Raw genomic sequence first — 15,391 nt, 5'->3', positions numbered from 1 at the left:
CAAAAATTAAATTAATATAAGATGCAAATAATATAACATGCATTTGACAAGTGATGCAGTCTGCGCATGCGTCTGACGTGCGCGTGGTTTGCTTTTGCTTGCAATAATTTTGTTTGCGCACTTTGCGAACAGATTCGCCGTACGAATTCGCGCAAAGGAGCGAGCCATAAGTGATTGCGCTCAAACATATTCAATTTGCAGTCGTTTTGCCTTACTATACTAAGTCACAATACAAAAAAAATTATTTAGAAGTTTCATTGTGTCAAAAATTCATATGTTGTCATTGGGTACGGAATATTTACTCAATGGAGCGCTTTGGGTCTGAAATTTTTACTATTTTCCAATTCGTTTGGAATTTTGGAACTAGGTTCATCTTACTCTTCAGAAGTGAAAACAATTTAGACTCCTTTACCACTTCTCGGGTGGATGACATTTCTTTTCAGTGGTGTGTATTGTAATTTTACTTTTTTCAAAATAACGTTGGGTATCGATAAAAGAACTAATTATACGACAAAAATATTTAATAATGTTTTTCAAAAAAGGAAATACTTTTCAAGTTACTGGCTACTGAATATTTGTTTCTTTTTTGCGTTTTTCATCATTTGTTGCTAACACCTTCAAAAATATACATTTTAACGAAAATCATGTAATGAACAGAATTATATCAATTAAAATCTTAATAAATCGTTATTTTATAGTGTTTTAGGAACATTATTAGGCTAGATATGAAAAATGGGTTTTTATAGTGCTCAAAATAAGCTTTAAAATGAGTACTTCTGCGTGTAAAATGAGTGAGCTATCATGCAGATAAAGGACGCATGCAATGTTTTTTTTTTTTTATTTAAATCAAATACTTTGAGTGCCATATCCACCAAATTAAAAAAATCGTATTCAATCTAGAATTAACTTGGTTTAAGAGATCTTGATGGATTCTAGAAAATACCAAAACTTTAGTACAAATGATTTAAAAAACTCATGATTTCATGAAAAAAAAAACATTTAAAAAAAAAACAACCAATTTCTCATAATATACCTCTGAAAGAATACGTATAAAAGTATATATATATAAGAAAATTCGAGGTATTTTTCTGACACTATTATTATTTGTTATTTTTTGTTACACAAATATTGATAGATGTATGATTAATTAAGGAGCTGTCCAACCAGAGGTCTTTCGAGCCCTTTAACCCTTCGCCGTTTTACAATAAGAGAAGTTACGGTAAAATAATGATAGAGAAGAGAAACTTGTAGCTCATTTAATCACCTTTAAAATAGTGTATTACAAGTTCTGATAAAATCAGAATTAAAAGAGTAATAATCCAATTAATGCTGTGGATGGTGACGGAGTGCAAATTGTTAAAAACATTGAAATTAAGATAAAGATTAGCCTATTTCCAAAATATCAAGTAAATTGGAGCACAGTAAAAAAAATTACAGAGCAATAATTTTGTTGATCGTAAGTTGAATAGAGCAATGTGAACAGGATTTGACAAATTAATTCACTTCAAATATAAACTTAAGCAATAATGTATATTGATTTATTAGAGAAAAAAATGCAATTTAGATATTAAAATTACTTAAAGCCAGTTAAAATATGGTACAAAATTATAAAAATTATAGGCACATTATTGAAGCAATTATTTTGGGTGAGAAAATAAAAGGTGATATTGCACCTTTGCCGCGAATGCTATATATTAATTCTTTCTGAATTTGTTGTACTTTTTAAAAGATTTCAATTTTCAACATGAGTATCTTATGCTATGACCATAAATCAAAAAGGCAGACGATCATTTTTAGTGTGATAAATTTGGAAAATCAATGTTTTAGTCGTGAATAAACAAAAAATCATTCATTATACATCCACATCTACAGGTATGGCTAAAAATACTATATAACCCTTAAATGCAATAAAATAAATTGAGCTATTGGAAATAAATTTGTTCTATAAATCGCAGTGTATAGTTTTTAATATACAATTTATTGAACATTTTTCAATATTTGTTAAATAAATAATTAAAGTGTTAACTGTGGGAATTGAGAACAATCATTTATTTGAAACAGTTCTACATTCAACATCACTTATATATTGGTGTTGTAAATAGTAATTCAAAAAACAGTAATTATTATTGTTAACTAAGCAGTAAATATTAGTATAAAATATTGAAAATTGTTGACGTAGGTACAGAACAACGTCTGTCGGGTCAGCTAGTATATATTAAATAATATATATTATATATATAAATACATATAAGGATATATATATATATCTTATATATTTATTGAATATTACATTTACAATTAAATGATTGATACATTTAATTAGAGTCTAGTGATAGTAGCAAGGCAATGTAGACTGTGGAGAAAAATAGTCAAAATTTTTACCAATTAGATTCATACTTCATTTGCCTCGACTAAGTTTATATATCCATATTAAACGATATATTTTATATAATTTATAGTAATCTAAATAAACAACATTACTTGATTTACGATAGTAAATTAATTCAATAAACATTAGGTAGATTGTATATATACAAATTTAATACAGTTCTGGATATTAAATTTATTTGCTAGAGCTTAAAGTTGTTATTAAAATCACTGGAAATAATAATTTCTATTAAATATTTTAATTTAGATAGTGACCATACTGCTATATATTTTTTTCTGATTTTATTGGTTTATTTTTATTTGTAAGAGCCTTTTATTATTTATTTACCTTTATTTACTATAACTATCATTGTTTTAATATTATTGCTAATATGATTTGTTTATTATAAATTAGCTCAGTAACTCATAGAATATCCTTTTGATTTTGATTGTTGAAGATATGACATAAACAATTAAGTTGTATTTTTATACTTCAAAAATATATCATAGTCCAATAAAATATACTTACTTCTCAAATTATGTCAGGTAAAGAACAATATTTATAAGATTAATTTATTGAAACCGTTGATGAAATTATTCATAACGATTCTTACTCATTAATAATTTATGCTTGAATAAATTTATTTCGTAACAATTATTTTAATTAACATGTATGCTAATGTTATTTATAATTAGCAATAATTCTATGTTACTAATTATTGTTATATTTGTTTCAGGTAAGCAATTTTAACCAGACTCAAAACGCATACAGTATACTATCTGCTTCACCAGGTACATTATTATCTCTTGAACTTGCCTTAATGCGAAATGTCATTCGTCAATTTATATAACAATAAAATTACAATATGTATTTCTGTGCATTTATGCACGCACTGTGGGAGTTTTTCTATGTTCTAATCTTATTCTATGTAGTATATTCTATTTTTAACACGGATAAGAAGAGTTTGCGATAAATAAACACAATGCACGGCATGTTATCAGTTCATAAACAGGCTGCCAACGGCATTAATGAATTTGCATCGTCCAGAGCTCTACTCAATTACCATAATTAGCGATTGTGTTTGAGTAGGTATCGTCGGAATAACTGTAAGGCAGATGCAGCCCCCGTTTCCACATATATAATGGACAAGATTATAATATGATCTTTAAGTAATTGATTTTTTTTTCTTGTGACCTCTGGCCTTGCACCGCCAGCTTCTATTCAGTTCCTTTCTCGGATAACTTGGTGATATTCGTCATCACTTGAGAATTTGATTTCTTTGGAGGCGTTGTTGCAACGAATTAAAACCTTGATCATAAGTAGAATAAAAAACTTCTTAGAATTTGTAGTCATTATAGCCCTGGGTCGTAGTTCATTATATTTTGAACATCTGAATCTAACCTCTGGTATTAAAATGTGAGTTGCAATTGTACTCGGTGACAATTTATCAACATGGATGTCTTAATATATCAAAAGTGCACCTATGATATAACATCTCTTGTGAAAAATTTTCTTTTATGTGTTTACGTGATTTTATTTACGTGATGCCTTTTGGTCGGAACAAAGTGGAAGCTAGACTATAATGGTTAGCACACATAACTGCGCCGTTTTAAGTTCAACGGTTCAACGGCGGCGCGATGGCGATAGCATTTCACGACGGTTTTCTCACGCGTTTGGCTCAAACATCGATCGCCTTTGTTGTTATTTCGCGCCGATATCGGATTCGTAACAGAACCACGGGAGTAAAATTTAGTCGAAAAACATTAATTCCTCACTTTTCTCTATTGGGTTCACATCATCCAGCTTAGTTAAAACTATGATCTCGATCGCACGCATCTTCTCAGTCTGCAAATAATATCATTCATTGTTATTAACACTCACTTATTAACGCTATCAAAGATCTCACATAATGCTCGGTAGGTAGGTAGTTCAGAACTGTAATACCGAAAGTAATTAGCATCGTCGGCTCGAGGGCAACAGACAATGTGCATCGCATATGGGAATCTCCTAATGGTGCACGAACGAGCAACGTAAAAAGGATAAGACGTACCGATGCAAATCTGTTGCTATGATTCGCACATAAATCAAACATGTTGCTCGACTAGAACCTAGAACACTACCGCGGGCACTGAATGACTCGGACATGATAATTTGATCATAATACGCCTGCGATCGGAGAACGCGGATATTTGACTTCGTAATATGCTCATGCAAATTGGTCAATAATGCTACATTTCGAACCTTTGCAACATTAGCGAAGCGATGTGTAAGGTGATTATTGGGACGTTGTGTTCACATCATCGCCGTCATAATCACTTCTATCACAGGTAGATTGTTTTGTTTGTTTTACTGGTTGCTGGTACTTATTACTTATTTACTAGTATAGACAAATGAATGTCAACTATTTTTTTTAACTTCTCAAAGGAGAAGTGATATCAATGATAAGTAGGTTTTCCGTCTATGTTGAAAGTTCGATGTGCCTTCCACTTGTCCCAACGGATGCAAGATCCGATCATGAAGTCATCTATTTGTTCTCATTCATTATTGGCGCGAAACATGAGACGATAAGGCCGGCATGCTACCGGCTTTAATTAATGCGAACAGTTGTGCAATAGGATTATTCACGGTTATGATATGAGACTCTGGATTTAACATCTACATCACGTTCTCAGTCGTCGAGACCACCGCACCATGTCATTAATTATTCTAATTCTAATATCGACGCTTGTTTTCTCTACTTATCTCGATAAATCTGGAATCCTGGTCGTTTTGCATTTGCAACACATCCTGTCATAAGAGATCCAATCCAATCCTCTCGAAATGTGTAGGATAAACTTCCATTAACACGTCTCGTCGGCGTTTACGCACTTGTTCTCTTCTGGGAGTGAAAGCTACGCGGTTATTTATGATAACAATATACCTATAAACTTTGAAGCTGAGTGGAAAATAGTGTGTTGTATTTTTGTTTGTAATTCTTAACTATAAAACTGTATGATCTTTATTGTAAACATTACTTTCTCGCCAGTTTTTCAAGATGATTAAAATATTTAATGTTCGTGATGATCTATATTACAATTTTTACTGGTTAAGTCGTAAATATCGCGAAGGTTTAACGTTAACATAAATTTTGCAGAAACGCAACATTCAAGTACAATTTAGTGTGATTTCTATTAAACTATTAAACTAGTTCCTGGTTTTATATGATTCCTTTACTCGATTTGTTGTGAATTCTGCAGTAAAGCGCTTTTATCGTTTTATTATTTCAAATCTTTTTACAAGTACATACATAATTTTTATTTGACTACTTCAATTACACTTCAAACATGACATTTTTTCTTAATATAACTATTGTAATCATTTTTGTTCCAGTATTATATCGATCATTTTATTTTCCAAATCGAACTAAAAGCATAATCTGGTTCTGCAGCCTTTGGCTCTCGTGGAATTTTTTGCAGCGTGCGCCTGTATAAATTATTTATATTTCTGTTCTTTTTATTCTTTAAATTTGACACAAGCGTATAATTAGGAGTCCAAGAATGTTGTAGGGAATCTCTTGACGATTAACCATTTGCGAGCATTACAAGCATTGCGATTGCATATTATGAGCTTCTGTAATATTTATGTAAATACGACATCATGAGAAATCTCATCTCGACAAAGATCTCTTCAGGGCATAGTAAAGACATTCAACTAGCTGCATAATTTTGGTTTTGCGGATTTCTTCACTTGGTAATAAAATATACAATACTATAAAGACAGCTCTTGTGATATATTGATCGTAATTACATTTAACAATTGCTAAAATCTTAAAATATATTTATTGTATTTATTTTTCTTATGTTAATTTATCTCACGATTGCCAAATTATCGAACATGTTTCTAGAAATACCGCAGCAAACCGTTATGTCGTCATTCAAGTACATAATTATTTCCGAATTTTGTCTCGCTGGTTTATTTCTTCAAATGCTAATTTGATACACGGAAATAAATTTAATGGCATAGCATTGCTGCCCCGAATTACATAACAAAACACATTTTTATTGCACAATTTGTACGTTGTAGTTTTTTTAATGTTTTGTTTGTTGATGAGTTTTTATCACTTGCAATTATTGCGCAACGGTGTAATGACAGATCCAGAAGATTTCAGATTTAATTGGTTGTGGCAAGGCCGAATGCATTTTTTATTGTATTATATATATACCGTTGCTATTAATTTTCAGTCGTCAATGGTTTTTGTTTGGCATCAATTTGTAAAGCTCTGTACCAAAGAACTTATGGCATAGAAATTAATTAATAAATAGAGCAATTATATGATTGTCTTCTAAATAAAATACATAGTCGCGGATGAATACCACCAGCTAAAACTAGTTTTATAAAACAGCAAATTCTTCCTGACATAAAAACGATTTGATTTCTTTTTTTTTACAATATACCACCTGCATAACTTTTACTTTTTACATGAATAAATGCGAGATATATATGCCTCGTAGTCGGTTATTACGGCAACTCGTATATCCAGCTATTAGCCATTAAAAATGTTCGCATGTGATAATAAATCATATCACGTATCGGAAGAAAATCCACATTGAAATGATAGTGTTTAGTAAAACGTTAAGGGGTTTGTTAATACCTACTTGCCCATAGTCACTTTTTGATCGTCGTAATTCTCTACAATTATAGAGCGATTTGATACGCGACTGCTTGTAATGGTCACCTGTGAGAAGTTTTTCTGCAATTAACTAAGCAATTATTGAGAGATATAGTCCGGGGGTAAAGGACACTGGAAACTTATGTGGAATAAAAAGGGAACATTGTGCAATTGATAAAAACAACATATACGTACATTTACGATTTGTTACTTTGAAGAAATTAGTAAATTTACATTGATTTGGTAAGTTACCTATCATGTGATTATTCTATTTGTCTGTTCAGTGTTCCTAGTCTCTCGTTTTACCAAAGGCTCCAATAATTCTAGATCAGGCCCCCCCGACGCCGACGAGACGCTTGATTTATAAAGATCATCATTTTCTCTCGTGCAACGAAAAGCCGACGCGATGATGAAATGCAGGCAATTAAAAAATGATCAACGCACAATTAAAAAAAGATCTGTGATGAATCCTTCTGCCAGACTCTTCTTGTAAACATATTTGCATATGCACGATGATTATATTTTATATTTGTTTTTGCACAAGGTTAATCGCACGAAAATGTGAGGCGCTTAAAATCTTCGCGGACGCCTTACGGTAATAATGGTCGGCGGTGGAATAATTTTTTTTTTCGTATGTGGACTGATGAGTTTTGTTATTAAGGAAAGGAAATATGTGGTCGAAAGTCATTTTATATCAGTTTACAATTTATTAACTAATTAAACTAATCAATAATAATATAAGCAGTTTTGATATACCAATTTGCCCCAAAATATTTTACATAAAATAATGAATAGATTCTGATTAAGAGCCAATATTTTTAAATTATATAATTTGATGTATGTTATTCCACATCTTCACTAGTTAAATTAAATTGATAATAAATTATTAATTACTGGTAATTAAATATGTTTTCTGTTGATCTTCTTTGAATTTGCCGGCTTCTTTTTAACATCATACATAACAATACTTTCAGGATTTGACTTCTACAGAATTTGTCATATCAATTTCCTTGCATAAAGGATGATAATTATTGTTTGTGTATTTATAATTCCAACATTATCTCATCTGGATACAATGGCGGTGTTTTTATCATGTAATTCTAAATTTCTTGGAACCTGATGGTAAGTATATGCCACAAGATCCACCGCCCACAAATTGACTGCAATTGAAACATTTTTTAGTTCTATGATTCTTGAAGTTTAAAATCTATATTGTATTAAAATCTATATTTAATATGAATTTTAAGTATTAATTGTTGGAAATACTTTTTCAGTTTTCATTCAAATATGAAAACTTTAAAATTTAAAATTAAATTTTTGTCTTGTTAGATGTATCTTTTACATTACATTCATATTATTGTTAACTTGGAATGATTAGACCCCAAAGTTCTTACAAAAGATGTATTTTTTATATGAAACGCCACTTATTTTTTTTATAAGTTTAAATATCTTTTTACCAGCGATTATAATTCTGCGATAAACGGGAACAAATAATATCTTGTCGAGATTGTTACAACAATTCTCGAAAGAATCCAGTCGGATGTTTTGTAATGTAATATATCGTCTTGCTCAACACTAGCTTTATAAACGGCAAAGGAAAATTCTAAGAAACGATGTGACATTGTTTATGATAAAGGATTGAAATATAAATTTTAAGTAGTATAAATGGTCTTGTGCAACTTGTTGATGTATATGTACTCACTTTATGAAATCTCATTTTTTATTAATAAATCATGCAAATTTTCTAACCCCCGAATTTTTTTTAATAAAAATATAAGCCAGTCTTGTATGTCTAACTAACGTAAGATTTAATAAGTCTATTAAGAAAAACATTGTCTTAAGCACGGGTCTCATTTATTGCGGTCGTTGTCTTGTTTTGTTGCCAAGTAATTCTGTGTAAATAATGGCATTGTGTTGTTTTTATTACGCAAATGTGTTGGATTTAATCAGATTTGCATAAGTACATTGTCTCAGTTTGTTTTAACATTAATTTAGCCCCAGAAGAATTGAATAGAATATAGAATGTTATGCAATAAGGTTTAATTAATTTTATAGTAATAAAAATCTACAGTATAATTATTGGACAATCATGATATTTGATATTTCACCTACCATTTCCTTAAATTTACTTATCTTCCTTAGTTTTCTACCTTTTTCGTGCTTTGTGAAAAAACTTTATTTGATTTAATTAAAAATTGTTATACCGTTTTTGAATGCGCGTGTAAACTTCACTTCAAATGAAATATTCAAATTAAAATAATATACCTAACTTGTTATAATTATTAAAACGTTTAATTCTCGACTTTATTGTATAATTAATTGCTCCATAAAACCGAAGGAAGGTTAATTATACCGGTTCGTTGCATAATGTATTATTAAAGTCGGCCACAAAATGATTGCGAATAAAATTAAAGAACATCTGTGATGCAACATCTGAATTAATTACGCGGATAGGATTATTATCGATTTTATTATGGTGGCAGGTGGTTGCGATACAGGTGAAGAACATTTGGCGAAAAATAATGGATATAGCTTGATTTGATTTCGAGTTTTGGCACTGCGAAATTGCATTCGTAGAGCAAAGTATACTCGTTCTTGTGTTTTACAGAGATTTAACGCTTCATTAGATATGAATTTCAAAAGATGCGCCGTTCCCGCTAATTTAGGCCGCCAAACGCCGCCGCACCGTATCATTATTGAATAACACGAGGCGATTCGCGATTCGCGATTCGCGTTTCGCGGTCAAATCTGGGTCGGGTAGAAAGTGTTTTTTTGCGACCGCCAGCATAAACGCTTAGAAATATCGCTTTCGTTGCGAATTCAAAAAGTTATTGTTTAAAAATAATTACGAGAGTGCGAATATAATAGAAGCAAATTACTGATGGATGTTGATTGATATTATTATTAAAAGCATTAGCGAACGATATTTGAGCATCAAAGGATAAAAAAGATCAGTTAAAAGAATCGCCTCAATGCTGCAGGCGATAATTTTCTCCGTGTTAAACAATAGAGTGGACTTTTTTTTGCAAAATTACTGATTGAGTTTAATAAATACAATGGTTAATACCCACATATAAATGTATTTATGTATAATACACATATAGGCGATATCTTGCTTAACGAGATTAAAACATATCTGCAAACAATATTATTTTCCAGTTTCGAACGACCAGCAAAACTAATTTAGTAAGTTTTTGCAAATTTATCCCGCAAACTAAGAGCCTTGGGAGCCCAAAAGTCATTCTAATTTTGTTGTTAGACATAATTAATTATATAAAACTACATTGGTTTCTATTATGCACTTTGATAATAAATTAAGCTATAGAAAATTACTAGCAATTTAATAAAATGACAGAAATATCTACAACTTACAAACGAGGTTATAAAGTAAAAAATCTATAGCAGTTTTAGTTACAGTTTTAATAATACTAATCACTTACATGTTCACAATTTTCTATCTGAATATTTATTATCTGTTTCTTTATTAATTCGCAATCACAATGATAATGTTTTCACAATAAATATTTCAATTCTATTTTGAATTTTAAAAGTTACAGTCAGGGTTGTTCTACAGATCAGTGTCACCAATAAAAAAAAGTCCGTACAGGCATCATAACTAATAAATTTAACTATTATTAATTACTCATAATAATTTTGATTTTAATTGTAATTGATGTTATTTAAATAAATATTTAAATTTTATATAGTAATTTAAATAATTGATAAAAAAAAATATTAAAATCGTATTGTTTAAAAATGGCGAACGTTAAAAATTTTTGTTGTGGTTATTTATAAATCAATAAGTGATTAATAAGTGTTTAGCTACATAGTTGTTAATAAGTAAGCCCTATTTATTTATTTTAACTTTGTCTACTTGTTTAATACATACATGAAAATATGTTTTATATAAAAACCAATGACAGGACTATGGCTATTACTTCAAGCCTTATTTAAAAATGTTGAAAAAGCTATGTTTTTCACGAATAACCTTATTCTTTTAACTTACTATAGTTTACTACCTTATTTCTTGCAATACAATCAAAATGAATACATGGGCGACTTGAAATATATATTTCATATGTTTAGGATATATCGACTGCTTCTATCTGACAGTTTATCCCATACATACTTTAATACACACACCAAAACGTATTTTAGTATTGTAACAATATCTTCATTCAAAAATTTGTATAAATAGCTTCATCAAATAATAATAGAAACGTCAGCATTAGATACCTATAATGTATTCATCTATTTTCATGCTTGAAACTTGAAACATAACTTAAATATTAAATACGAAAATTCTAAATATTAAAATGCAACTAGAAAAATGAATATAACACACTGACTTTCGCATCATATATCTTCTACCTTCTTCATTTTTCGAGATATTATTATTAAGTTATCTATTCTCAAATCGTAATTATATAGTGAACAATATGAACTTGGCACATTGATATTTGTCGTTGTTTTTCGACAGCGCCATCAATACGATTGGTACTTTCAAGCCGCACCTGCGACCAAAAGCATTCATTTATTCCGCGAAGGTACATCGGGGAAATCTATATGTGTCGTACCTATTCGAAGAGATTTTCGGTGCGATGAACATTTTATAGGTTTGTCGTTACTTTCAACCTAACCGGCGGGCATTGTGAAACTTTGCTTTGTGTTATATGCCTGATTTCGTACCGCCGAGATCCGAGCGGCGGACTTTCTTCCCGCCGAGCAAATCGGCTTATCGAGCTTCGGAAAAATAATACTTTTTTATGTTTTATTTTAATAATTCACCTAAAACTCGTATTATTTATAGAAATAATGTCATATTTTAAAAATTCATCTTTGCTTAGCTATTTCCTGCTTAAATAATATAACATTCATGTTTACCCAAAAGAGCACAATAATGATTAATCACTCTAGTTTATGCAAGATTTTTTAAAGTATTACAGTAATTTGATATTTCTTAGTTTCTCTAATAATATTTTATCGAAAGAAGTAAATAATCTTATCAAACCTCACGAGCCATAAACAAATCCAGTCTATTCTGATATGATATGATATCATTATCCTAAATTACGATTTTTTTTCTCTATGAAGCCTTCTATTTATTAGTTCATTTTCGTACACTTTGATTGAAAATGGTGAAATTATAGTTTTTATCTCTATATTAGCCAAGTAAATTATAATATTTTTATACTGTTTACATTTTTATGTTATTGATTATTAAAAAATGAGCACAAAAATGGTTGCAAGGAAGTAGTTTAAAAACCGGTCAATTTGCTACAATGTAAGCCAATAACAGAAAAATCGGGCACATCCGCACTTCAATGTAATTATGTATTTCATGCTTCTTTTTATTATTTCAATAACTGATCAAAATACTTACAAGGTAGGTTTACTTCCGTGATACCCTCAAAAGTTTTACATAAACTGTTCATACAACAAAGTTAAGCAACATTTAGTCCATTACATGCAATCTATTACTAACTCCTCTGAATGATTGTTCCTAGCTAGACAGACAAAATTATGGATCGAATTAGGTCAACAGGTCGTTAGATTTTCCCAAGGCGTCTATCGTTGTGTTTAACGATATGACAAGATTATTCTAGTGATCAATCAAAGCCACTTGGAGAGATGGCTGCTCCGACTTACTAACATCCTTCTGCGGGAGGAATCAATCTTCATTTAAAGATTGGAATGAAATAGAACAACGTAATATATCGATAATAACCTTTCATAACATTCTCTCAGTTCGTGTAATTGAACTTTTCGCGGGAATGATGACCGATATATCTTAGCAACTGGCGTTTCCTAAAATATCTTATTAAATCACTTTTCTTAACTAAGTTTAAGTTAGAAGACATTAGTGCTACAGATGAATTTAAAAGGAGCATAAATTTAGGGATACGGTATTTTAAAAATATGCGAGTTTGTGAAGAGATCTCAAAAATGTTAGAAGATAGTTCGTTAAGGATTTGAAGACAATCAGTGAAATTGTTAAATACGGCTAGTGACTGCGATCAGTATAAGTTTTCGTTGTTAAGTTTTAGACGAGGATTGTATGTATCTACTATAAGGATGTTATAATTTTTATGTTATGGTTAAACAGCGTGTAACGTATTTACAATCGTGGTTCATCTCATGTTCACGATAGAGTAAAGTATTTACATATTTCATTATCGTCCGTGCGATACGACGAGCACCTGTCGTTCAATCCGTCGAAAGTGCCGCGGTTCAATGGTTGCATTCCAGGGCGAGTTAGTAGCAGAGAACTCTAGCCAGAGGCCAAACGACTCAATAGCGTGCGATCCGAACGAAAACATTTTGTTTCAAAAAAAAAAATCGAGTAATATCACTGACGATTTTTGCGAACGCTCATTATACTCACAGCGGAGAGAGAATTTTCGCCCGGCTAATTTGTTTTCGGGTGAAAGTAACCATTGTTATTGTTCGGTGCTTGGACGGGTCTTCGGCGTGCCGCTTGCGCCATCGAGAGCACGTGACTCCTTTGTAACCCGACCTTCGAGACGGGAGCCGTTGACCCGCAGCTCGGCTACTTGCGATCATTTATTTCATTCAGCTTTTTTTTAACTACTACGACTTTTATTCATTATATATTGATCGATTTCTGGTAATCGAGATACTTAATTTTGACATCATCGATAATAGTAAAAAACATAATAGTCATTTGTCTTTTACCTATTTGTGCCAATTTCTTCTGTTACAATCTATATATATATATTTAAATACATTAAACATGTATTATATTCTATAAATTAATTAACAATAAGTTCATAAATACACACTTTTTATACGTCGTTTTTACAATTTACTAATTATTTTATTCAATGAAAAATTAGGCAGGTACATTAAAATTCATCTTTGCTTAGTTATTTCCTGTACGGATATTATAATATTTTCATTATGACCATATGATATAAAATTCATGTTTGCCCAAAGGGCACAATAATGATTAATAACTCAACTTTATGTTAGGTTATTTAAAGTATTACAGTATTTAATATTTCCTAGTTTCTCTAATAATGTTTTGTCGACTCTTCTTATTTGCGTAATAGGACTCAACTCGTTGATAATTAGACGTGGGATGCCAAGATTTACACAAATAAGATTTCTGAAAGTATCTAAGCTAACGATCTCTATCGTGAGTAAGAAATTTCCATACTTAACAGGTAGGATCACTGGAGAATAGTTAATTATGATATGTTTCAATTTTCGTTTGAATTTATATTTCATCAATTGTTCTGGTTGAACATTACCAATATGAGAATTTTATAGTTGGAGCAGGTTCAACATTTCTATTTTGCTTTGTTTGATCAGGAAGTACTACAAAATCTAATTAATTTTGCTCTTTTAAAAGAAAGTTCTTCAATATCTCATTTGAATACATGCTTTATCGATTTGACATGGTTTTAATAAAGTTATCATAGCATTTTTCTTTCGGTGCAATTATTTTTTGTGAGTGTATAAGTAAGGTAGTAAGGAAGTCGTACACAAATAGAACATGAGTGATTTTAAAGTCACGATCCCGCTAGACGAATTGAAGATTGCACTCCATCATCTATCTATTCATGGGATGCAATTCTCAATGACAAGATTTCATTTCGAAATCTCACCGACCGCAGTGATATGCAATCTCGAACGGTAGCTCCCTTCACTTCAGGAAACGCGATTCGCACGACGGTTGACGGTTGACACCAGGAATTAAATATCATCAGGCGGTTAAGGATTTAAAGGATTTTTATATTTAGCTATTCACAAGCAGGCCTTGATTAACGCACGTATGTCCTTCACTCTTGTTCAAGGCTTGGCTTACTTTACAATAGATTGGCGTGTAATTATTTTAAGGTGCAGATATTTTTTGTTGAAAGTTTAACAAGTAGATGTATAAATTTATCACAGAGATACAGATCTCAGACTAACTAAATGATAGGTGATAACTTGGGTAGATAATTCATCATGTCTGAAAACTAACAGGTAATAGAAATTTTAATATATTTTTTCAAATTTCATTATATATTGGTTTGAGTTTCTATTTTACTCGTCAAAAGCTCCAAATCAATTACAATTAGCTATTCTCTTGTCATTGCTTTAATTTATTTTAAATGTCCATTCTATTTTCAGTTCCTTGTTCCTTGAATATTTCCAATTACTATCCCTCTCGCAGTTGTCAACATTTAACGAGTTTTCAAGAGTTGTTTTAAAAAATAAAACATTACCGTTGCAATTTATTGAGCATTATTCTTGGTCGCATTGCGTCGTTGCAATATATTTTATGTTCGATTACTTTCATTTATCGTAACGCCCCCGAAAAGAGATCGCGGTCATTACCGATTTTTATTTCAGGCATCAGGAAGGTA

Source organism: Ctenocephalides felis, unplaced genomic scaffold (assembly GCF_003426905.1).
Source record: "Ctenocephalides felis isolate EL2017-DRISC unplaced genomic scaffold, ASM342690v1 CF-g0.4_SCAFFOLD_01170, whole genome shotgun sequence".
Classification (NCBI taxonomy): Eukaryota; Metazoa; Arthropoda; class Insecta; order Siphonaptera; family Pulicidae; genus Ctenocephalides; species Ctenocephalides felis.
Note: the sequence above shows the minus strand (reverse complement) of the source record.